We start from the raw sequence: 26,364 nt of genomic DNA, 5'->3' as shown, positions 1-26,364 counted from the left end.
AAGACAAAGCCACTGTCAGATATATTCTGCCAAGCAGAAAAGAACAGAGTATTAACAGCACTAGAATGAATGTCTAGAAAGTACTTAACACAACTGCAAAGAACAAAGACTGTGGTACAAGAAACTAATTCATGAGCTAGTTCTTTGAACTGTGCTGTTATTATTATTTTCCATTCAAACCCCCAGTTTTCTCACTCAAATTTAAAACAACACTAAATATCCAACTGTTATTTGTTTCCTAACAAAGGTGGAGAGGCACCATTTATGCCAGGTTCCCAAATGACTACTTGCCATTTTTCTAGACATGTTTGACTATATTCTGAGCTGCTTAGGGTGCCAGCCTGAAGCTACCAGCAGTACTGCCATCTACATTTTGCCTTTCAACATTTGCTCTTCTCGGTAGAAGTCTGTAGCAGATCTTATCATCTAAGGGCTTGCTTACACAGGGAAAGGCAACTCATCTGTTTCACATCTCTGGAAGGCTCTTCTCTGGTAGATACCTGTATTTGTCTTAGAAAGGTGTCACTCCATATCCATGTGCAGTAGCATACAATTTTCCAACGTCCAACAGACCAAAGTAATGCACTAAAGTGTAAGACTTTGGCAGAGTCAGATTTCAAAACTCTGGTGGGTTACATATGGGCTAAACATTATTCCACAGACAAATCTGGATCAGACATGTTTGAATCTGGAATGGTGTCACAGACATCTTTTCATGAAAAATGCTTTCCTTAGGATTTTTCCTCCTGAGAAGCTGGGAGGCCTCAGGAACAAAATGTAAACAATGGTTATCTGCTGCTGTGGAATGCAACAGGTGCATCTGTGATTGGCCCATCTTGGATGTTTATAATTAATGGCCAATCACAGCCCAGCTGGTGAGACAGCAGCCTTTGTTATCATTCTTTCCTTTCTGTTCTTAGCCTAGCCTTCTGATGAAACTTTTTCTTCTATTCTTTTAGTATAGTTTTAATGTAATATATAACATAAAATAATAAATCAAGCCTTCTGAAACAGAGTCAGATGTCCATCTCCTCCTTCATCCGAAAACCCCTGTGAACACCGTCACAGAACAGAGACCAAAATCCAGACAGAAATTGCCATATTTGACAATATTTATTTTGCATATGAAGGATGGTTTCATAATCAAAATTTAAGCGGGTGTATTCAGCTGCTTTCCACTGAAAAGTGAAGCTAACACTACTTTAAAGCAAAACTAACAATCTTCTGCTATTGAGACAAATTCAAAAATACTAACTACTGTAAATTAATTGGTAACCCATTATTTACTGACACAGGACTGTAGAATACACAGCTCACATACCAGCACTACCTGATGTGCTGTTTTATTCCACCTATTTATGTGACCTCCAAAATGATAAGCATAATAATAAGCAGCAATTTATAATTGCTGCATGTTCTTTCAGTCACCGATGCAGCTGCCTGTATAGCATAAGAACAACACTGCCCTAAGAAAACAGACTGGGCAATTTTGGACTAGGGTTAAAAAGATCAAGGTTCAATCTTTTTGCAGAGTTGCTAAGATACACATCAAAGCTACAGCACCAAAAGGCTAGGACAACTTGCTCCCTAAGATGCACTTTCATGTCATGAGAGTATTAAAAAAAAGCTGGATCATGTTTTCTTTTTCCACTGTCATACATTTTGCATGGAAGCAGCTGATCCTAATCAGTGAGAGTTTCATATTAACATCTCATATGACATAAAAATTTTTGTCACAGACTTGTTTCAAAGACATATGACATTTGACTTTAAGACAAATGTCTATAAAGACATTTTCCTCATCAGCTCTGTGCCACAGGCCAGACAACACTCAATTTACTGTACCTACAGCAAAACAACTGTGCAGGCTTACATGCTTTAGAAGGCTTGCATGAAGATGAAGAAGAGACTATAGATGGCCATTAGACAGTAATTACACTTCCAGGTGGAAAAGTTCATTCTTGCCTTTGGGATACTCAGCAGGAAATTTTAAAGTTAACCATCTTTCAGGACAAGGCTATCTTGCCCCTCTGTTTCTTCCCATCCAACTCACTCTCTGCTTTAGCTCCTTCCCATCCATTCTTAACTGTCAGCTCTCTTGAGCCTTTGATCACACTTGACTGATCCCTGCACTTGCTCCCAGGAGAAGTCAGGCGGACCTTGTAGATTTCAGCGTGTAACCTTCCTGTAGGCCTTGGGTCCTGCCTGCACAGCTGCTCCCGTGCTGTGTGCGTCCTGGCAGCAAAGCTTGCTAAAGCACTGCAAGCTAAAGCCTAGGAGCAAGTACACAGAGGCTGAGGCCAGGCTTCCCACTGGAAGGTCACCTACTCTGAAACATCCCTCTATCACAGACAAAGATATCCCACATTTATAATTCTCAAGTTCAAGTACACTTCAAGGCCAGCTTCATTTCTCTTAAGCAAAAATGGAAGAAAAGAAATACACTCAGGCTGAGGCTTTTTCCCTCCTAGTTTTCTGAAATGCTGCAAAGTTTCTGCAGGGATAGAAACGAAATCTGAAGGGTAGAAACAACAGTCACTCAGCATGACCAGCTGTTCTTTCCTACACTTATACATGAAGCCACAACCACAAAAGAAATGCAGTTAAATGATGAGGAGCTCACTTCTATTGAGCCAGCTAAAGCACCCTGAACAGTATGGGAAGACTAAGGGTATACATCTTCAACAAGCCCAAGCCCAAGCCCAAGCTGCTGCTTTTGACCTTTAATGTCCTTCATGATTTGTGTCCTGAATCACTAAGTCTCGGACAGGTTAAAGATTTAGCCAGCAAAGAGCATGCATATCTCAGTGATGAACTTCCTCTTTCTAGTAGAATGGAAATTCACCAGCTTTCAGAGCCTGCTGGGGCCTCTGTACTCAAACTACATGGGGATGATGGCAGGAAGGATAACTACAGAGGGAAAAAAGATTTCATTTTTTGATATGTAGATTTTGTAGCTCTTGAATAATCCATATAGAAGTAGTTTAGAATTAGATATAACAGTACCTAAAGATATTTATTGTAAAGAAATACACAAGCTGGACAACAACAGGCAGAACTGAAGACATACTAATTTTCCATAAAGGGCTGAAGTACAATCAAAATCCATAAGTTCTAGCACAGTAAGTATGATTTAAAAAGCCAACCACAAATACATAATGAAATGCTTTCTTTACTCTTTTGCAGTAAAGAAAGCAAAGAAAAAGCAGAACTCTGGGTAGTCAATCGGCCTGCCTAGGAATCCATTTGTGCATGCTATTGCTTTGAATGTAGAATGCAGGCTTCAAAGGTAGCTGAACTTATTTCATAATTCACATCACCATTTAACTATATAGGCAGCATAACAATCTCTGCTTATGCACAAATAATCTGTGACAAACCATCAGCTCTAATTGACAAAAATACTTTAAGACATAACATTGAGAAAATTAATTGCCTTTTGGTGCCTGAGAAACAGCACAGAATTTCGAACTTGTCCTCATTTTAGTCTATGTCTGTACTTAAATGTGACAAACCTGGGTGCTGTTCTAGTGCTTCTTTCACAAAGGAATAGTCACTTCTCAGCTGAAAATGAGTCTGAAAAAAGTTATCTTAAGATTGAACATGCAAGACTAAAATGCAGGTTCTTCCTCCACCAAAATGTTAACACTTTCCACACCACTTTTCCAGAAGATTTTACTTATAAATTCTTTCCTAAGAGATTTTTCTTGAAATAGCTGTAAAACAAACAGTTGAAAAACAAAATGGCATGATGTGTGCTACATGTCTCCCTGCTTTCCAGAGAATGTCAGAGCCACTGTCTCATACAGAAAAGTATTTCTAAACAAGCAAACCCATGATACCAAAATCTGAAAATGATCTAATAATAGCTGATCCTAACTTAATTTTAGAATCCTAAGATTTTAAAACATAAACTTAAAAAACACCCAAAAACAAACCAACACCACAATCCTGGATAAATTTCATATAATAATCTGAATGGTTCTACTGTCTCTTTCGTCATGCTAAAGTTTGCTTTGTTGTTGTTGTTTTCATCTTTCATTTTAAAACAGCCTCCTGCAGCTCTGAGCTAAAAATCTTCCTGGACTTTCTATGTGACAGCTGCAGTATCTTAGCCATCTGTTTAATTTATATTTGCTAATGCAGCTCCTGCTGTTTTCAACTGACAGGTTTTTTTCTCTCTTATTACCCTCACACGGGAAATCATTGCACTTGCCAAACTTTCTCTGTAGTCTCAGATGTCAAATCAAGTCCGGTGACAAAAGGTGATGAATGAGGCTCCTATACACCTCCCTTTTATGTTTTTTGGGTTTGTTTCTGTTGTTATTGTTGGGAGAGTTTCTTAATTATGGAAATTGTAAGGGGTTTTTGTTATTTCTTTAAAGAATAATTATAAGCAAAAAGGAAGCAGTACAGAAACAAAGAGAGCACGTCAAGGGAAATCATATTCCCTTACTCTCAACATGGTAATTCTGTAGAAAGGTTGAGGCTGGGGAATCTCCAAGATACTCTCTAAAGCAGATTATCCATTATCCATTCCATATTCAGTCACTAAAGCCCTCATTCAATCTCTTCAGTCATGTATGGTCACCTACCAAGCTCAGGGTTTGTCTGAGTATTGACTTTCCCTCACTTGCAACCAACACGCCTCCTAACTTTTCTGGAGTGCTCTGGACCTCAGAAGGATTCAGAAGTCAAAGGCAAGTGATGGAGCCCCATGGTTCAGCATGTTGCAATGCCACTACTTGCTGCCATCCTCTACAACCTCCTGCAGGAAGGTGCAGTGCCCACACTCCCTGTGCTATTCAGAGACACTGCATAAAAGGACCAGCTGACTCCTGAAACAGCTGTCAGCCTTATACAGCAAGCACAGATGTTACTGTCCCTGCAACTCCCCTGGGCCATGGTAACAAGAAGATTAAAGAATCTTTCACTGCTGAAAAGTAACATCAGGTTTAACACCAAACTTTGCAATGTAACACAGATACCCTCATCCTGTGTAAAACTGCATCCACTGAATCCCAGTGAGCTCTGCAATACCTGCCTGAGGTGATGCAACACTCCTCTGCTATAAGGAGCACATTGCAGTGGCCAGCCCCAGCCCAGAAACAGGTAGTCACAATAAACACAAAGAAATCAAGCCTAGAAAGTGTGACCACTCTTCCTTTCTAAATTCTCCCTTTCAAAACAACTTTATTAACTGGAGAGACACACGGAAACGTGAAGTGAGCAGTTGCCAAAGGGCTGGAAGATGTGTGCTTTCTGGTGCCAGAGAGTGAGCCCTGCAGAGTAGCTGAGAAAGAGTTAGCAGGGATACATGTTTGAGGGAATACTTGGGAGACAAAAAGTCATAATCTCTTATTACCACTGTTCACAAAAAGTGATGATGAGAAAATAAATACAGTGTTCTGAAACAGTAGAGTTTGCTCCAGCTCTCAACATCAAAGCCACCCATTGGACTGAACTTGTGACAGCTCCCTATCTTATGCAGAATCATCCCACTGAGCTCTGGAGGATAAAATCACTGGAAGCAAAATGAACGATTCTGCTTTTGAAAGTACAGCAAGCTAAGTGCCAAAAATAACCAGAGGTGCGCTCTGGAGAAGGTTACTGCTTCCTCTTCAAATCCCCTGAATATCATCATACTCAGGTACTCCTTGAATTATTGTACTACAAAAATTTGATTTTTGAAGAGCATACTGGACAAAACAGAAAAGCTAAAAAGAAAAACCCTTAGACCTAATATACTGATAGCTATAGCATACATGAGGACATTATATACTTTCCTACCCAAGAGATTCTGCACAAGAGACAGACCAGTAAGCTCTTAATTTGCAATCTATATCTCACTATTTTGATCTGTATATGGATATGCTGATGTGTGCAAATGCTAATGTACTTCACTACAGTACTATTGTAAGGTACACAGGCTAGATACTCAGCACAAATTCTAACACTCTTATAACACAGTGCCAATGCCAACAGGGAAAAAAAGTAATTTCTAAGAGTATACAGGTCTGAATAGCTAAAGGGTCACTACTCAGCTTCATTACTTGTACTTTATGGCATTTCTAAAGTAACACAATAAAGAAAGTGTAAAGATTAAATTATAACTAACACTTTATTCTTACCTTGGTATGACACCACTTGACAGAGCATTCCATAGAGCACTAGCATACTAACTTGGCTTTCCACTGTCCAAGAACAGGGCGGGATGGGAATAGCCAGATAACCAGAAAACCTGAACACAGTGCTGCAAAGAGGCCAAAGCCTTGGGCCCTTGCACCATATTGTGCAGCACTCCAAGTTCTGGGACAATTCAGCTGAGGTACAGAGGCAGCCTCATAAGAAACCCCATCTGACCAATCTCTCAAAGCAGAAGGGATCACAGTAGATACATGGTATTCTTTCACCAGTCATCCCTCCTGAAACGGCTGCTATCATCAGCTCCACAGCTCTAAGTCTTGCAGAGCCAGAGCTTTAGTCTATATCTGTGAGTTGTGGAGCCAGATGGCTCCTGAATGCTCCTCCAGCACCTTCAAAGCCAACTTCCCAGCATCCCATGTTTCAGAAGCACAAACAGAGACATCAGCAGTAGCTCTAAGCAAAGTTGGTGAGGGTTCAGCAGGTGAACTAGCTCAGGGTCTGAGCCACACATAAACCCTATGTACTGCTTCCAGGTCTGAGCCCAGGATTTCAGTATGGATAACCTGTCACCTGAATAATGGATCCGTGCAGAAGGAAAGCAAATTTCTGTGTCTACAAAGTCATTCTAAGGTCAAAAATTAACCTATCAAGCTAACAAAGGTTATTTGCAACCTGTCCCATGCAGTGTTTAAAATCCTGTCCTCTAAAGCTTTGCCTGAGTATATTTCCCATCACTTGCCAGCATCCTCAGGCATTCCCCAAGACCCACTTCTGCAAAGAGTACATAAAGATGACACCCTCAAAGAAATCCAACTTAATTCTCTAGGCTGTCCCTTATATGCAAGCAATGTACTAGGTTAAGCATGACTGTCCATGCATAGACAGTATTTCAAAACCAAGCCACTACAGACATTAATACTCACTACCCTGAACTGTAACTCTGAGCTCTAACAAGGAGCTCAGAGCCTTCCCCAAAATGTTAATGCTAGCTTACTTTAAGTAGAGATACAACAGCCTTCAACAAACTCCAGCAAATTTTAAAGTTTCACCTTCCAGAAAAATGAATTTTGTTGTTTATCTGCACTTTAAGTGTCAGATTTAAAACGAAAAGGCAAGTACAGCTGCTCACAGCTGATAAGGCCTCATGCTTCTGGCATTTATTTATATCCATGATCCAGAGTAACAAACCCATGTACTTTAAACAACTGAAACAACTCTTGGATAAAATATGGAAATAGGAAGATGAAACTAGAAGCAACCTTCTTTACTGTATAAATCCACTTATTCACCATAAATCAAGAAAAAACACTTTTGGATGAAGGTAATAAAAGATCCATACTGTCTGACAAGATCAACTGCCAAGGTAGAGTCTCTCAACAACAATTTCCAAGTTAGGGCACAAGAGCAGCTCCTGATGACATCTTGTTGGTTCTCATCTGAACAAGGGGCCAGCAACCCTGCCAATGCAGTTAATGTTTTCTGGCTGAACTCACTAACATCTGGTTTGTGTACAGGCAGCTTCAGCTGCTCAGTGTTGCACAGGAACAGGAACAGAGGCACAGGGCAGCACAGGTTTGGTGTTTGTGATTAACCTCAAGCAATGCCTGATTTGCGGGGTTGCAAAACACAGATGGAAACTCAAGTTTAAGATTCCATGAAATAGGAAGAGGTAGTCAGCCCTATGGGGCAAAGCCTAAAAGAGAGTAAATAATGAGGGAAGACAGAAGAGGATAGAACAGAAGCGTGCTTCCACCCATGGCTGTTCCAGCTTGGCCCAGGGTTGACCTGGCTCCTGCAGATGATACCCAGCCCAACCGAGTCTGAAAACTCACAACTCAGTACACACAGTTACTACACTACATCAAGATACTGCTTATATGCTGCAGCTTGTCTGCACTCATCTGCAACATAATACTGGGTTAGGGTTAGCATGTACTCAGTTATCCAAAAGTGGAGGGTTAAGAACTTCAGGGTACAGCTCTGCAAGGAGCATAAAGCAATTTTAGTGGCTGCCAGCAAAAGAGGTGGACCCACATCCCCAGCTATTCATAGCACACTCATCCAAATAATTAATTCACCAAAGATTTGTTATCAATCAGACTTAGGAGCTTATCAAATGCACCCTACAACTCCCTGATTGCAGGAGCTGAAGACAGGAATGTTGTAACTGGGGCAGATGAGAGCAACACTGAGCTTTCCTGGAGAAGCACAGTTTGAGATGACCTCTGACAAAACAGTATCTTTATCATACAGACTAAAGGGAAAGGCAGGAGATAAAAAGGCTAGTTAAAGAATGCTCTAATCCATTAGACAATCATTTTTCATGTGTGTGTCTTGTCCTATATCTCAAGAATCACTATGGAACTGAAACACTGGTTATTTCCATATAAACTTCTAAACTCTAAACTGACAACAAACTTTGAACATGTTCTAGTAGTCAAAACCCTGAACAAGACTGAAACATAATAGCATTTTCAAGAGCTCTCCCTAGCGTGCCCTCCTGTTTGTTCTATAGTATCTCTCTGCTATGAAAAATGCTAACTTTCATTTAAAATAGCAGCCAATACTCACTTAAGATATCCCTTCCCCTGCTTCTTTCCTACCATTTTGCCCTACTGATGGAACAACAATCCAGTACCACAGCCAGGGAAGAGCACTGCAAAGCCAACAGAAGATAACCAGACTGGCTGGAGAGGGATGTACTGGAGTCAAGTGCTACAGCTCTGGAACAAGACTAAGGGAGAGGATTTCACAGGGACAAATCTGAAATAGCCAGCAACTGGCTGTGAGGCATACACTACACAAATCCACTGAAATACAAGGGGCATCTCTCATGTTGCACCCAAATTTGACTCCATCTCACAACAGTTTGCTATTCTTGGTCTTCACAGTAAACTGACATCAACACTTAATCAGAAATCCAAGGCTAGAGAAAATAATATTTACATTACAGAGATCAATCCCACTTCTTGTCATGCCTTCTGTGCTTTATTTTGTTTTGCAGTTTTTCATTTGAATTTTGTGTTCCTAATTTGGGTTACGGCCATGACAACAGGAACTTGAATTGCTATGCGTAATATAAAGTAAATAAAATAAATTAAAATTTCTTATCTCTGAGAAGCAAATGATCTTAGATATCATTAGATAATGCCAGCATCAACACTATGTGCCTGATGCTTAGGCACAAAAAAATTAAAATCAGTCTCAGACCCTGACCATGTTAGTTTTAAGTATGAGGTATGCCACATGCAACAAAGTGACTTGGACATGGATAACAGGCAAAAGCAAGTATGTCAGTACCTGAAATTGTCTTTTTTTTTGCAGTCAAAACCTCACAACTATTTAGTAATTATTCAAATGTCCCCATCCTTGATGAGCACTAATACTGCACATCTGAGTCCTTCAGCTAGCAGGCCCATGGTTTGTGAAGCAGCCTCTCAGCCAGGTGAGGGGAAATGATAGCCTGTTGTGCTGATCTAGCACTGAAACACATTTCATCCACCTGAAAATTGTTCTTTTACAACCAGTGCTCTCAGTACACTAGAAAATAGTTTAGACACCTGATGATTTAGATTTTAATGTTCTTACTGTGGATATAGCCATCAAAATTCCCACTGCCTCTCATTCCTCACACACTTAATATGCTGATTTAATTATATGCCTGTAATTCAGTTTACATTTTACAAGAGGCAAAAGGTAAGGAGATTCCAGTAAATGACACTTGAGATAACAGAATGAGTTACTGGAGAGCACAATGTTCATTCTTTGCATATGTACCAGCCTATTATAAAGGGCTTAAAAATTCACTCAAACAGAACAGGTAGGAAGCCTTGGCAAAAGCCAAGCTAAAATTAATTTTCCAGATTTTAAGGTTATAAAAGTAACTTACAAGGTAAAAATCAGTGAAGACCTGTCTTTGTAAATCCATGGACAGACAGCTTCAGTCTGCTGCTCGATCAGGTTTTTCTCCCCGCTGCCCTGAACAAAGCTTTGCCCACACTCACTGACTGGGGCAGCAGGGACAGGAGTGGAGCTGAAGCAAATGAGGTCAGTTCCATGCTGCACTGCCTGGGAAAGCAATGGAGGGAAACTCGGGCACTGATCACTAAGGAAAAGGTGAAATAAAACATCTAGCAAGGCGAAAGAGGTTTAGAGATGGATTGTTCTACAGCTGCCCACATTTAAATAGCAAGGACAAGATTAAAAAATTACAAGCTCTGTCTGGCTACCATGAAGATAAAAAAAGAAGACAGGAAAAAGGAATCAAACAACTCTGAATCTAAAAAGCGTGGGGCATGAGAATTTTTCCAAGAATAATTTAACAAAAGACCAGATGGAATGAAGCAGCGATATGTCCTAATTACAAGTTTATTATGTCAGCCTCAGAGAAAACATAAAAATCAACAGACCCCAATTAAGTAAAGGTCGATCTTGGTGACAGAAAAAGGAGGAATTTCAGAAGGCAAAGTGAATTTAAATATATCCATGTTGAAAACTGGAAGATCTTTTTTCAGAGATTGAATCCTGTCAGTAATACTCAGAAAAAAGTTTGACAATCTCTAAAATTATTAGCATAACAATCCTCACAGAGTGTGAGAGAAAGATTTGGGATTTTATCTCATGCAAATCCATAAGCTGCCACGAGTATATTTTTTTTCATAAAGAAGATAATACTGAATCAAAAAACTCCAGCAGGTTAACAGAATAAATGGAAATACACATGTAAGCTTTGATGCTGATGTTGTTGCTGCTTAATCAAAATCACCAGTTTAAAACAGATGCTCACTCTTTCCCCATCCCTTACAAATGGTAACATGAAGCTGAGTTCCTATCAGGAACCTAATCCCAAACTACATTCTCTCTCCCAATGGACTTCCCCTTTTTTCCTCTCTGTAACACTTTACCTCAACTCCACCCAACATGTGTGCTGTATTTATGATAGAAAAAAGCTGCTACATTGGTGTATTTTTGAAAATCTATTTTTTTCTGCAGTAGCCTGGCCAACCAGGAAATCAAAGCCCTGCATATTATCATATATTATTTTGTATGACTGAAGGCCACAGGCAGTCAAATCCTCTGTGTGCACATCCCTCTAGGAAATCCTGATCTCTGGGAACAAAAATACTACTACAGTCTCTAGAATAAACTACTTGAGTGACTGGATGGTACGTTCAGATGTATTTCAAATACATGTATTTATTTTGTATGTATTAACATACACACATGCCTTTCTGATGCAGGAGTTAAAAATTCCCTTCTAACACACCAGTGGCCAAACAGCTAACACAGCAGCATTTTGAAAGTGGCTTGCACAACAGGGAAAGCAATTGCACAGTAGGAAAACTCCAGCAGGGAGACAACAATCCAACAACAAACAGGACATAAAGCATCAAATGGAAAGTGAACTCTTGAGGATCTAAGACAGATGCAAAAGCTGTTGGTGGTAGTGTGAAGAGATGTACTGGTTAGCAACCGTAGGAATACACAGAAGATGTGGAAATATTTACCAGTGCAAAGTGCTGAAAAGATGTATTGAAACAAAGTTCACAGTCACTTATCAAACACAGCTGTTCAAAATCCCCCCGGACAAATTTTCACATATGATCTCAAAAATACTGAAATGCTACCCATTAAGGTATACCACCAGTATTAATTCTTTTGCTGGTACAGTCCTGACACAGCAGGTTTTAGCAGAAAACTCACAGAAATATCTTCTCTCAACAATGATATGTTTGTGAAATGCTTTTACTCGGAAGCAATGTCAAAATTTAAAGTCATAACATTTACTTTTACTTCCAGATGCAAAATTCACACATCTATTAAATAATGCCAGGTATACACTTCTCCCAAGCCATCACTACTAAGTGCTCATCGGTCAAAACAATCCCTTCTTTAAAAAGGACAGGCTTAAGCCTTTCAGCATAGGCTAAACATTTTTCTGATACACTCGAAAACTATAGTTATCTGTATGAAAAGTAATAAATAACAACAAAACAAATGTTTTCGGTATAATTTTACAGAGTTATCTTAATTTCTCTGCTTTGCAGCCCCACTTCTTGCATGTCAGCAGTAGCCTCAAACTCACATTTCAACCCCGGGCCTGTCAATATCCACAGTATTTGCTATGAAAAGGTGCCCTATTCAGAAAGCTGTTTTGACACTGCACTACCGATGCCACACGTATGCAGTCAGCTCATACAGGGACTGGAACCCCACTAAACACAGAGATCCCTGCTAACTTCAGCATCACAGCCAGGAAACCACCCAAGTCAGATTGCAGCAAAGAAATTCCACTTCTGATGTGACATGGACACAAATAAAGAAGTATATATGAGAGGAACAGATTATGCCAGAGCATTTATTGTATTCATTCATTTCTTACCTTTCCCTTTACACTGCAGAGGTTACCTCACCCCTTGAAACACAGTCATAAGCAGCAACAGGTTTCACATATGAATTCTTTTTTCCCTGGGTGCTCTGGGGAAGCAAGAACATTCACTCAAGTGAGCATTCATGCCTCAGCTTGAGGACAAGGCTCTGCACCGAAGCCCTTAAGACCTTCTCACGGCTGCTGATTTCATCCACGAAGTGAAAGAGCATCTCAGCAGGACACTGCCAGCCTCCTTTTCAGCTCCCACTCACTGATTGCCAGTCTCTGGCAAGTGAAATGTCAAGAAACAGGCAGGGGCGGTGTTTGGAGAAGGAGGGATAAGAGATTCTCACCATCCATCAACCTCAAAACCTATTCAGCCGACAACTTGAATGGAACAGGCATTTCATTCTCCATGGTAACAAGAGATGGAAGAAGGCTGAGAAAAAAAAGGAGAGAGTACAGACCCGGGAAAATCCAATGTTGAAGATGCAGGGAAACTTGCAAACTTTGCAGTTTCTCTCTGCTGTCCAAGTTGCATGCAGAAGAGAGAAAAGCCCTTTCCTTGCCTGCACAGTCTGAGACAAACCGTGGCCACGATGAGGTGTCTTTTCTGCAGGCAGCATATTGATGTAGGGAGAGGAAATCCCTTATCCTGCACCAGTCCTACCCAGAGGAAAGACAAATGCCTTCTGAACACTGGAAATTTGGGGAAAATGCAGATTATTGCCCCCCAGAAAAAAGAACTGCCTGAAAGGGAAAGATACTGTCATTCCTTGTACAGTACTTGTCTACAGATCAAAGCCACTGATGCCGATTCAGTCTGTGTGCCAGCGCTGACCACAAACCAGAGTGGAGGATTAACATCACTCTGTCTGCTTTGCATCTTACATGGAAGAAAATGTTTCTTACTTCTGTTATGCCAAACAACTTAGATGCACAGATAAAAACAAAGAATTAATTTATTCTTTTCCAAGGCACACCAAAACGAAGCATGGAAGCAGACAAACTTAAAATTCGGGAAGCACCTTTGCCAGCCTCAAGGGATCTCATGGTAAGTCAGTTCTTATTAACATTTCAGGCCTGGCCATCTTCTGAACTTTTTTTCCTGCTATTTTACATTCATAACTTGAGCTGTCACAGCCAGAATGTGCACAACAGGGAAATTACATTTGGATTCATGCACGTTTGTGTTCCAAGCTGGCCCCATGCAGCTACTGAAAAGAGTCTCTGGCTAAAGTACTTATGCAAGATAACCCAACAAAGGACTGAAAAGCTCTGCAAATCCTGGCTGCTGCCATCTTATTTTTTCTCAGTTTTGTACACTGATTCTTTCCTGAAGAACACATTTAAATCTCTCACTCCCATCCAAACTCCCCACCTCTCAATTTGGAGTTTGTTCTCACTTTTATATTGCATATGGGACATGCTGTTGGTGTGATATTTTTTTTAAACTTACATTATTATCTATACAGAGAGCTTTTTGTTAAAGATGACCTGCAGAGTTTAGTTTTTTCAGTAGTCCTTATGCATAAACAAATATGCTTCAGATCATAGTTTTTTAAAAACTATGAATTTTTCTTCATTGTACTCATTTGAATTTTGGATAGACAACTTTCAATTTCTTACATAGGTCTTTACCATTCATGACATTGCAACCCATAAGGCATGTTAATACACAATCCTGCCCAGTGAATTTCAGCTTTTATTCTCACTAATCATTTCAAAGCCACATGAATACATTCTTGCTGTTGAAAATCACTTTCCTCTTCTGAAAAAAAATTGTTTTATTTTCTCCTTTGTCTTCCACGACTGACCAAAACAGAACCTCAGCAGGAACAATCTTACAGTCACTTGCTACTTGTTCTCCAACTTATCTTCCCGAGACTGTCCTTTCTTTAGGCAAAGGAGGGCACATTTACCTTTTGAAATTAACTTCAGGTCCATGGCTTAGAGCTATTTTCCTTTTTTTCCTGAAGACTTTAGCAAGAAAATGAGAAATGAGACTACTCCATTCTCTCTTTCCCAGCTAAAGCCAACTAAGTGGGAATAACACCTCAGCTGGAAGATGTCAGACTCCTACAACTCTATATAAGCAAATAAATACTGTTAAATGCGCTTGCATGATCAGATGAACTCAGTTTTTTCAGCTAGTTTTGAAGACACTTCAGAATTCCAAGGAGATATTTCCAGCCCATTTAAAACATATTCCACTGACATCTATTAAGATGAGGGTATTTAACATAGAAAGCTTTTTGTGTTCTTTTCATAGAACAATCTCAGAGTACTTTGTTATTTTGCTTTGTTACAGGAGCACAAAAAGGAAAGAATGTATTTTTGCCAATTGCCATAAAAGCAGAATCATCTTCCCTGCACTTGCTGTTCATTGCATTTCACCTAGATCCTCTTGAAGGTTTGAAAGCATTGTTGTTTATCTGGAGCTCAGGGAAAGGGATTTTCTTTCTCTCTGAAGTTGATTCTAATGTACTTCAAAGAGTTGCCATCTATTAACATTATCCACTTGTCTTCCTATGATCCAAAAACTATATCCTTAGAAATGAAGAGCTTTCCCAAATCTGTTCCAGCAGCATGCTTTAGGCAAGAAAGAAGACACTGACAATGTTACCAATATTCAGAAATGTGACAAAAACCAGTCCAAGAGCATAGAGTAGTACCAACCACAGTGCCCTCTGTGTGCTCCTTTTCAGCCACCAGATGGGAAATGTTGATGTGTCTCACCAAGGGCACACACAGAGATACACATTTTGGAAACAAATCTACTATGAATTGGCTAAAACTAGTATCTGAAAAGGCACCCTACCAAGAGGTACTGAAGAGAAGGGTGAAGCATGCCCACACAGAATCAAGGCCTTATCCAGCTTCCAAAACAGAAGAATAAACAGTACAGTACAGCCAAGATTCAAAGGACTGCCCACCATGTGTGCCTGCCAGGCAATAATAAAAGCTGAAATGCATCAATAGTCTCAGGCTGGCTGAGAAAGAAACTGACTTGAGTTCTGATCAAGTTTGGTGGTCTCCACACAGCTCTTGCATTACTAAAGCTACCACCTCTACTGACAGCAATTTCACAGAGAAGTGAACCAGTGGGAACCAGGGCTGAACCTCACTGGGATAGCACTGGCAGCAGCACATCACAGCATCCTGAACTGCACCTGCCCAGCTAACAAATGGTTTCTGGGAATAAAAAGGCTAAAAAACATGATTGGAAAGCACACAAAAATCATCAAAACCTCAAAAAAATGTGAGAACAGCACCTAGGAAAGCCAAAGCATCTTGGTTTAAATTGACAACCTTGGCTGAAATATCTCTGAGCCATTCTCAATAGAAATTATTTTGAGGTAGGAATGAGTACGGACAGAGTAACAGGGCTGACCTGACAACACAGTGTGTGGCATCAGTAAAAGAACAACAGACTGTGCCACTGAATTACTGAATTACCAGGTATTGCCCACTGCAGACACACCACCCCAAAACAGGAGAGGTGGACTTTATGTGTGCAATTTTATCAAAACATATTTCTCTAACAAGCAAAATTATACTAACCCAATAGTTTCCTATTTTCAAGTGTGTCCCAAAATTAATAAAAGATAAGACTTTAATAAAAAGCTCCTCAAAAGAATCAGCATTAATCACCACAGAGGCGAAGACTGAAATTTAAACCTACCTAAGTTAATTTTTTTTTTTTACTTAGTGCTTTAAAAACTTTTCATAAAACAGGAACTCTCCACTACTTTAGAAACAAAAAGAATAAATCCTTTGGATCACAAGACTTTCATGTTTCATAAGAGAAAAAGAGCAAATGACAGCAAGATTCCTAACAATTTGTTTGGCAAATGCCATCTAAACCAGCACACACAGTCACCTCAATCTGTTACCAAGAACTTGCAACAGCAGTAAATGTTAATGACACATGGCAAGGTAAAAGCTATCAGCCAGGGAAGGAACAGCTTTTAGGAGAGCATTAGAGGCTTATAAATTTTGAATTCTAAAATTTTGTATCTGCAGGAAAGGTTTTCAGTGTTTCACATGCAAACATTTTCATGCAAATAAATACATTTTCCTCTAAACTAAAAGAGTTTAAAAGGGCACAATTAGCAGTTTTCACTGAGTATAAATCAGACAGCTGCCTGTAATTGGAACCAGGAGCAAAAGATGTATAAGAGATGCTTTCTTCCTTGCAGATGCTTTCCCAAGATCTAAGAGAAAGTTCTACATCAAGAAATTAATATAATACTATCTAAATCTACACAGTCTATGGCTTTAATAGGTACATTTACATGTGAATAGTTAGTTTTGGTTTGTTGTTGGTTTTTTTTTTCGCTCCCAATTTCCTTTTGGATTTTATCTATTTCATATAAGATTAAAACAGCTACAAAGATGCAGCAAGCCAAATTCAGCTCACTGTGATACCTCTGCAAATAAAGCTATCTTTTAACAAGGAGCAGAGGGGTCAACACCAATGAATCAGCGCTAAATGCTATCACTAGCAGTGCGAGAAAGAAAACCACTACCCCTTCATTCCAATGGGGATCAGAAGAAGCTGCGAATCTAAAACTGTAAGCTTGAAGAAACAAAATATGAAGAAGCTAAATATGTTTCACATGAAAGAGGCATGTTTAAATGTCTACTTCTGTCTACATTTCATAATGCTACTGAAATGCAAGTGATGTCCAACATATGCTTGGGACACAGGACACTACTTAAGGCAAAGCACTAAACAATGCCTTAAAACTCCATCAGCGAAAATAATACAAAAACAATGGGTTGGAGATTTTTTTGGGTGGGGAGCAGTGGGGGCATACAGATAATATCAATTAACCAACATTTTTTTCCACTAAGTCAGTATTTCAACAACTCAAGTATCTATAAATGAACCAGTCTCTTAAGAAAAAAATTATTTACATTTGTATCATTCTGCAAATAAGAGGACATTTTTTAGAACAGATAACACTATTTTCTTCAGCCTTTCTGCAACACCTAATTGCTCCCATGATTTTTTAACCACTTCCCTGTTTTACACAGTGATCCCAGTTGTAAAACAACAGGGAAACTTCCCCTTCCTTCAGGTCAATGGAAAACCAGAATCAAACACTTTTCAACAAGCTAATCAGAACACTGTAGATAAATATAAAGAAGCACCATAAACTACATATTTTTATGCACACCACTCCCAAGACACCAAAACGACAGAAGAACCAGCTGAGGTACTAATGCAGATGTGACCTAAGAGGCCTCAGGCACAGATAATCAACCAACCTGTGCAACTTAAAAAGCAACACAAACTCCCAGCTGCCGGCTTCTCCTCCCCAGTGTAATAAGATGTAACACATATTCAGTTTACAGTATGATACCACATTTTTGCTGGAAGGCATAAGAGATACGAATTTAACAATGTGTTAAATTGGAGCATTGCACCTGTGTCTTACTACCAGCCTGCTTGATTTCCCCAGGGCTGGAGGATGTGCCTGCCACCTGGAGATGGGCAGCACAGCCTGACTTTTCTAAGCTCTTTCTAAGCTCTTTCTAGAACTACCTGGGCACAAGGTCCCCAGCCTGACAGCAGATCCTGGGCACTGTGATAGGGTGGGCAGGAGAGGCATGCTTTGAGTCACAGAATCATTTGGTTGGAAAAGACCTCTAAGATGCAGTCCAGCCATCAAGCTGGCACTGTCAGGTACACCTAAATCAAACCAAATGGTAGACTTGGCAGTCCCTAAGTGCCATCTCTACACATATTTTAAATACCTCCAGGTATGGTGATTCAACTAGAATGCTAAGCATAGATTCACAAAAAAAAAGCCCCTGAATGAAAATATTTCACATAGTTTACAAACATCTCTCATATTATCTCCTCTCACTTGTCTGTGCTGATATAAGAACAGCAGGCATATATTGTATGTCAGGCAACTGCTTCAAGTGACTGCACCACAGGAAGAAGCATCGACACCAGCGACAAAAGGGAATGTTAGGGAAGCTTGTGGCTCCTACAAAATGCCTTGAAAAAAACCCTCTCTGTTGCAGCATGGACTCTAAACAAATATGCCCACATTTTCTCAAGGTATCTTACTTTCAAATGCAAATAATATGATGTGTAATGAAAGGGAATAAAGCCTTGTTCCCAGAATATAAAATAAAACTAACTGAATTTACCAAAGGACAAAAGAAGGTTGAAGCTCCCACTAATGGCTTTGTGTCTGATTTTTAATACTAAAAGCTTCCCGTGTTTAGTTTATAAATTTGGAAGGGAGAAATTTTGAAACAAAAGTATGTAACACATTTTCTCACAGGCATATTGACTTCTACCTTTCCTGTGAAGATAATATACACATTTCAGTTTTCTGCATTTTAAGATTTTATCACCTTTTGGAGCAGCAAGGAGACGTTGCTGAAAGCATCTCATATTACCTAGATTAACCTTGTGCTCACTACTTCCCCACACAAATAAACGCCAAAATAGCAAGCCAAGTCTTTCCTCTCTGACCTCCAAGTAAGTACTACTGCTTGAAAAAATATATCCTGTTACTGCTTGGAAAAAATCTACTGTATTCCCACCCCCTCAAACCATTCCTCTGTAAAACAGTTCATCTTAAAAATACAGTGCTGTCACCTTCCTTTTTCAGGTTTTTGCCATTGCTGTCACTATGGAAACAATCAGATCATCAGATATGTCAGTAAGCACGATTTATAAAATACAAAAGCACCAATTGTAGATATTCTACATAAAACCCAATCAAGACAAAATTAGCATGTTAGCAAGGAAATATTGGCTTTAAAGAACTTTTAATTTCATATGATTTCCTAGAGCAATGCTGCAATGAGCTACGGCCAAGGAGAGAGCAGCCAGTGCAGAATCATGCATGAAGTCACACAGCCAAAAGCTGCAACTGCCAGGACAAAGGGCTGTAATCAACCCTTTTCCATCCATTTAAAACACAAAAATCCTACAGTAAAGGGAAGTCAGTATATCCCCAAAACATTACACCAACATAAGAAATATGCCAAGACATACAGATATTTGTTTCTCTGAGACTTAGAAATAAATGAAGGAAGACCCTTTCAGTTTGTTTTGCCTGTATCTCAATAGCGCATTCAGTCATATTCCCCTCTGTTCATCACCTTTGTTCACATCTGCATCAGAAGCAAAGGTGAAGCCAATTACTCACAGCTTTCCAACCAAGCAAAGATTTAAAGCAGTTCTTAGAGAAACATCAGTTATAGAGCTTGGTTGGGCAGCTATTCTGTTGAGTTGTAGTTTCAGCAGTGCAAAAGCAGAGTGCTTATTATCGCCGTAAGATGGGGTTCATCCAAACCCGTACGTGCAGAAGATGCAGTTTTCCCCTGCTCCCAAAGCTCAGGGCATACTTCACTTTGACATGTTGACTCAATTATAGCACTTGGGAGCCTCAGGAGAACAAACACAGCTTTTTGAGACACCTCCCTCTCTACCACACACACATTCTCCCTGTGCTTATTTAGAAGCTCACTGCCTTTCATCATCACACTATTCTCTCATATGTTACACTGATGCACCTACTCACATTGCTGCTTTTCCTTACCTCTACTATCTTGGAAAGTAAGCAATTACCATACTTCAAATTCAGCTACTGAAGTTACAACACAGATAACAAAAGCAAGAGGGACCTCTTTTTATGACAAGATAAAATATTTCAGCTCAAGAAAACAGGTCAAACCCAAGAGTCATAAAGCACTAGGAGAAGAGAGAACAGACATGAAGCTGTAAACTGCTTTTAAAACATTGTGGAGCCAAAAGAATAATGTGTGCTTTTCTTAATAATGACATGGCAAACAGTAAGCTCCAGGTGCCATTTCAGGTTGGGAAGACAATCTGCCAATCTGCCAGTGCTGCACAGCTGACCCTGAGACTGCCTTTCGGACTTGGCTGAAGGACTTCTGCCTTTGATGCTACATGCACATACAGCAAAGTCCCTTACATTCAGAGCCCCTCAAGTGGCTCAACAGAACAGTCTACAATATTCTTAAAAGCTCTGGTTTTGACTGGCTATCTTGATGACAGATGGAAATTTATCAGATTATTCACTTTTTGACACAGGAGCAGATCAGGTACTCTGAGATGGAGATAGTCCTTTCCTTACTTGAAACATATGCTTTTGATTCCTAATTTCCAAAACACAAGATTACATGCTTTGTCTAAGATTTCCTCTATTAGACTGCAGAAGTCAGATGGAATGAATTCAGACAGCAGCTGCAAGGAGAGAATGACTGAAAGATTTGGAATTCTGACCTATCAAGAGGGCATGGAAGAACAAAAGTTATAAATTACATAACTGAGTGAAAAGGTAGAGGGCAAAGTAAGATATTAAATTTAATAAGTCTTTTGTGGGAAATCCTCTTCCACAAAAAGCTTCTAGAAACAGAGTGAATTTTGATGCAGTTTCCCTGCAATGAATTATATTAGTTCACAAAAATCAGGAAACTGTAAGATAGTACAGAGGACAATTCAGAGCTGGAGTTTAGTTGCTCAAATATTGGACAATTGTGCAAGTTTATATCTGTTTTCTATCTGGCTTTCTTTCCCTCTTTTCCCTTAATCATGCATGCCTGAGAGCTTCCAAATACCCTGTGCTGAAGTATCCCACACTTTAAAAAAGTTAGAATCATATTTATCTGGTACAGATTCTCATTTGTGTATGTAGCTCTCTGCCCTCGCTTATCTTGTATCCTTTCCTAGACTCCAAGGTGACTAGAAAACACTGCATGTTGAAGTCTGGGTAACAAACAGTATCTACACAATATTTTCAGTATTATCACCTACTGTACATTCCTAAGCACAATTTCTAGTACATTTCTTAAGACCATAGGTTATTCCAATCAGTCTGATATTCATTACAACATGTCCTCTAGCAAAGACTGCTCTTAGGACTCTGAACAACCACCAAAGTCAGTGCCACAACACCAACATGAAAAAATCCAACAATAAACAAAGAACTTTTGCATGTAATGTATGACTTCTGCAGAATTTAATATGACACTGAAATCAGTAGGGGAGATCATTAGAAAATTCCTTGTCATATACAGGAGCTTTCATTCTTCAGGTATTTAGAAAGAAAGCTAAAGACACAGCAAACTCAGGTAAACATTTTTTCCAAATAATAAGTCTACACCATGATTTAAGGTACTTGCTGGTATTTGAGTTTACTACATACTGACTTCCTAGCTGTAAAACACTGATTTTACCTTTTCTCAATGCATTCATGCAAACAAGTCTTCAGTCAACACATGAAACTCTTGCCCTCCACATGCCCTGAGAGTAACTGTGGGGCAGGAAAACTACTTCAATATTTCCCTGTGATGGTGGATGTAAAAAAAAAAAAAAAAAAAAAAAACAAAACCATTTTTACCAGACAGTAAAACAAGTACTTTGTAGTAATAGAGAGAAGTACCTTGAAAGGGTCCTTAACCTCACTATGAATACTATGCCCTATAAACTCAATTTGGCAAATCTGCGCTACATCAGAGGAGTTTCACTATCTGTAATTCCATTGAAAAAGACGGGATTACTGTTTATAAAAGGGTAGACAACAGAAGCAAACACAGAGCTGGAGAGAAGAAAGCAATCCTGCTTAATGGAAAAATACACCTGAAGTCTGAAATATAAACACATTTAATCTTCTTGGGCTGTTCTTGCTTAGCATAAACAGAAAATAAAACTGTATCTATTACTTCTTCCCTTATTTGCTTACTGATTAGTGAACTGAATATCATCTTCTTACTCTGAGCTTTCTTCTAATAGATTAATGACAATAGAAAAGCCACAACATTGAACAGCAAACATCTGCTATTTTCTTGGATTCACATGCGTTTTCTAACAGCACCCTGAACTAGAAAATACTCTTCATACACATGCCCGAGGCTTACATGCATTATAATCCAGCTACAAGAGTTCAGACTGAACTTGCTTGCAATATTCTGATACTCTGTAACAGAGCAACAAGAAGGCAAATAAGTTTCAGAAGACCTATTTATTTTAGAAACTGATAGTGATTCTCAATCACTTAACAGCTGTCTTCCAAGAAAATAAACAAAATTCAAAGGTTCCTACTGATTCTGGAAGAATCAGTGCTGTTCACTAGCCAGCACTTAATACTGCCTACATTCAAACAGAGCTCTATAGCAGTCCAGCAGGCTCTCTAGAGGAATCACACACTATCAGAACAACTGTCAAAATCAACATGTAAAAACCACATCCCCATTGTATGTGGTACACTCCAGTTATTTCAAATATCCTTCCATATTACCATAAGATAACCTGCTTGGTAAAAATGTCAAGTGGCAAAAAAGACAGGATAAAAATCTAACTTTTCACCCAGTAAACAAATTAATTCTATGAGTAAATTGCATTGATGACATTTGTGCCCTTTTTCTTTGGCATAAATAAATAGTTACCCTGCTGAGAAAACAGAAGCTCTAAATCCAAATGAAGTTTGCCATCCATTCAGAGAAAGAATAAGATGACAATCATGTGGCATACATTTATTATATATTTAATGCAGTTCTGGAAATTTGAGATTGTTGGCAATAAGTACAGTGGAAGAAGCTAGACTAAACAAAAGGAAACACCTGAGGAGGAGTTATTCCCAAGGAAGTGCTTAGGAAATAAGGACAGCGTTTCTCACAGATTTTTCAGACCCAACACATCTTCAAAGCTACTGCTTTGAATATGGGCTCTCCCTCCTGCTCTTGCTAGTTCATGGGAAATTTCATCTCTGCCCAACAAATCAAGGGAAACTGAACTGCAGATTCCATTAACTTGAACTCTGAGACAGCAGCTCGGCTACTGTGAGTCACTGACAGCTGGGAACAGCTCTGCCAGCTTGGGAGAGACACCAAATTCAGTGCAATATCCATCCTCATACACACAAATCCACAACGGCCAGCACATCTGAAAGGAATCACAAGGATGCTTACTGGAGAGAGATGTCTGGTGGAAAAAGATTCCTCAGCAGGAAGGGCCTGCTTCAGGCAGTTGCTGCTAATACAGCCCTACGTGCCCAGAGCTCTCAGGAGAACACAGCTCCATGTTCAAATCTGGTGTTTTCAATATAGAGGTCTAAAACTTCGTCCTGCACCTGAATTTCTGGTGAGTCAGAATCTCAAAAAGGATCTCAGAAAGTTTTCCAGCAGTAAACCTATGTACATACAACCACTTCCAAATCATCCATTCTCTTGCTATGGAAAAGGAAGTGAAAATGCAGTATGCTAATTAAGGACTCCAAAGATGCCTCTACAGATTCTACATGTATCAAAAAAGATATTCAGGCCTTCCTGCATCACAAATCAAGTACAAAGAAACAGATACCACCAAGCAGGAGTTATGAGCAATCAGCTTCTTTCGATACCTAAAACTACATCACTAAATGCAGTGATGCTTCTACCTCTGGTCTCATCAGGCTGTCTCATTAAAAAACCTGGCTTGTGCATTATATATTGCTTTTGTAGCTGCACCAAGTCACTGCACATTCACAGTTCAGCCAGTTACATGGCTACGGCAGAGGGCAAAGAGTAACTCATTTAGAAAGGTGAGAGAAATGACAGGAGGAAAGAAGCAACTTGATGTAGATTCTTAAGGCTACATATTTCATAAAAGCATCACACTGGGAAATAAAATTAAGAGAGTTGCTTAGGATGGGGGAAGGTTTGGCTCTTTTAAAGAAATTCATGTTTTCTAGAGGACAAGCACAAAAACACATGGCTCGTCAGTAACTGTCCTTACAGTTTTCTTCAACATATAAGATTTACTCACTTTTAGAGCCTTGTCTACAACAGTAAGCTTCAGAAGAAAAAAACCCAAACTCAGCTCAGTTGTATCACGAAGTCTCACATGATTTAGCCACTAATGGTAGAAAGACCAAAAATGCTTAGCCTCAAGAGTACCATTGTAATTGCTAAACTCAACCTTATTAGAAACGATTATTCTCTACAAGCCCCCAGGTACAGAGGATTATTCTTTATGATTATTTAATAAAATTACAATTTCATAACTGCAACTTCTTCCAGGACAGATCCTTACATCTACCTGCCACCTCTTAAATTAAACTTATTTCTTGCTTGCTTGCTAATCTTTCTTGATATTGTATTTGTCATGATTGCATCTCACCACTTCCCGACCGAGGAAACATTGCAAACCAAATGGAATTTTAAATTCACTGCATACTGTCATGGCAAATGTCAGCCAGGGACATACTTCTGCCACACAGAACTACTTCTGGAGTTGTATGCAGTAAACTACTGATTTTAGTGTCCTTCAGTTAGGAGACTGTAAGAGTCCTTGGTCAGATAGGTTCTTCGCATTGAAATCACAGAGCAAGATAATCACAGAACAAGATCTTGCTTTACCAGACAAATTTATCTACAAACAAAACTAGGAGGAGAATCTTGCCTTGCCTTTCACGGTTTCAAAGATACATCTTGAAATTGAATTGATGACTAATGCAGTCTCATGGAAAACAGACTAATACAGACATTACAATATCACATATTTACTTTCATCTACCCTTCTTCAGAATACTAATAACTTCCTATAAAAAAAGTTTTGTTTATTTCCTATAAACTAAGTTTGACACTCCCCTTTGTCACTGCACTTTTACATGCCTGGCACACTCAGTATTTCACTGACTGAGGGGGAAGATTTTGAAAAACTCTTGATAAGTACTCGCAGGAGAGTAATGCCATTAAATTTATTCCCCATCTTATAAACAGTCCTGTCGATTTGATAAAAGTCTGTTCAGTTAATGCTCAGGTACCTCAGCTATCTTCAGAAGACAGCTGATGTGGTAAACATAGAATCTTAAGAGAAATTCACACAACTACATAGGAAATACATGCATGCCCCTCAGCCATCCCTTCCTGTGTAGATTACAGGCTGGGTATTGCATTTGTATCATTTATTTTCAGGGTCTCAGATATTTCTCTAGCTCTAAATTCAGATCTGTTCAAGAGATGAAACATGCCTACCTGTCAGCTTCCCTGGTCTCCAGTGCTGCAGAATGCCACACAATTGACACTAAACCAGAGCCTCACAGTGTTTTGATGGCTGATTCTTGCAATTTTGTGAGCTGGTAGATTAGACTTTTTCCTTTGCAAACCTAGATACAGTTTAAGGTGACAGGTTTGGCAAGTCTGGATTTATCAGTTCCTCTGAACATAAACCTGCATCAAAGAGGATGGAAGTTAAGCACTCACTTTTTCAGCAGTGCCTTTGTTCAGAAGCCAACACACAGAGCAAAGTCAACAATGCCTGGCTTACAAGCACACCCTCCAGCTGGGAAAAAAAACCCAGAATGAGTCTAGATTAGAGATACACAGGAAAGAAAGATCAAAGGGTACTTTATTTTATACACACCTGAAGAGCACTGCACACAGGCTGTGCAACCAAGCACTTTGTTCTAAACAGAAAATATTCAACACAGTGCACGCACTATTGTGGCTCCCTAAAAACATGTCAAGTGAAAGCAAATGCAGTATTTCTCAATCATGGAAACCAACCCCCAGTATACAGAAGGAAAAGTAGGAAGAGAAAAAATATGCTAAGAAGCCCTTGATTTGTTTTAAGAGTTAACAGTCCACCAGGCAACAGAGTTCCAACTTCCTTGACTGTAACTGCCAGAGAACTTGGCCTTAAATTCCACATAACAACATTTCTTTGTAATGAGAAAGTTAAAACATGCCCCCATAGGAAATCATCAATACCAGAGTTCAGACAGCAACTGAAACTCTTGTGCAGACTGCATAATACCAGTATCACAGAATATTCTGAGCTGGAAGAGATCCACAAGGATGGCTGAGTC

The 26,364-nt window shown here is 39.4% G+C and overlaps 1 protein-coding gene across 4 annotated transcripts in view; it reads right to left on the bottom strand.

Moving 5' to 3' along the window:
• The window catches only part of NDST2 (N-deacetylase and N-sulfotransferase 2), a 126,678-nt gene that overhangs the window by 77,213 nt on the left and 23,101 nt on the right, over window positions 1–26,364 (bottom strand). For 2 of the 4 annotated variants that reach the window (XM_058029331.1, XM_058029330.1), the window contains exon 2: window positions 25,760–25,838. The exons of 1 other annotated variant lie outside the window; for it this stretch is intronic. The gene's annotated coding sequence lies outside the window, so the exon portion shown is untranslated. Of the gene's footprint in view, window positions 1–12,529; window positions 12,742–25,759; window positions 25,839–26,364 lie in introns of those variants that run through there. One more of the 4 variants, XM_058029333.1, reaches the window with a different exon arrangement.

The sequence above is a fragment of the Melospiza georgiana genome, chromosome 8 (assembly GCF_028018845.1).
Source record: "Melospiza georgiana isolate bMelGeo1 chromosome 8, bMelGeo1.pri, whole genome shotgun sequence".
In the NCBI taxonomy this organism is placed as follows: Eukaryota; Metazoa; Chordata; class Aves; order Passeriformes; family Passerellidae; genus Melospiza; species Melospiza georgiana.
This window is presented reverse-complemented; position numbering and strand designations above follow the sequence as displayed.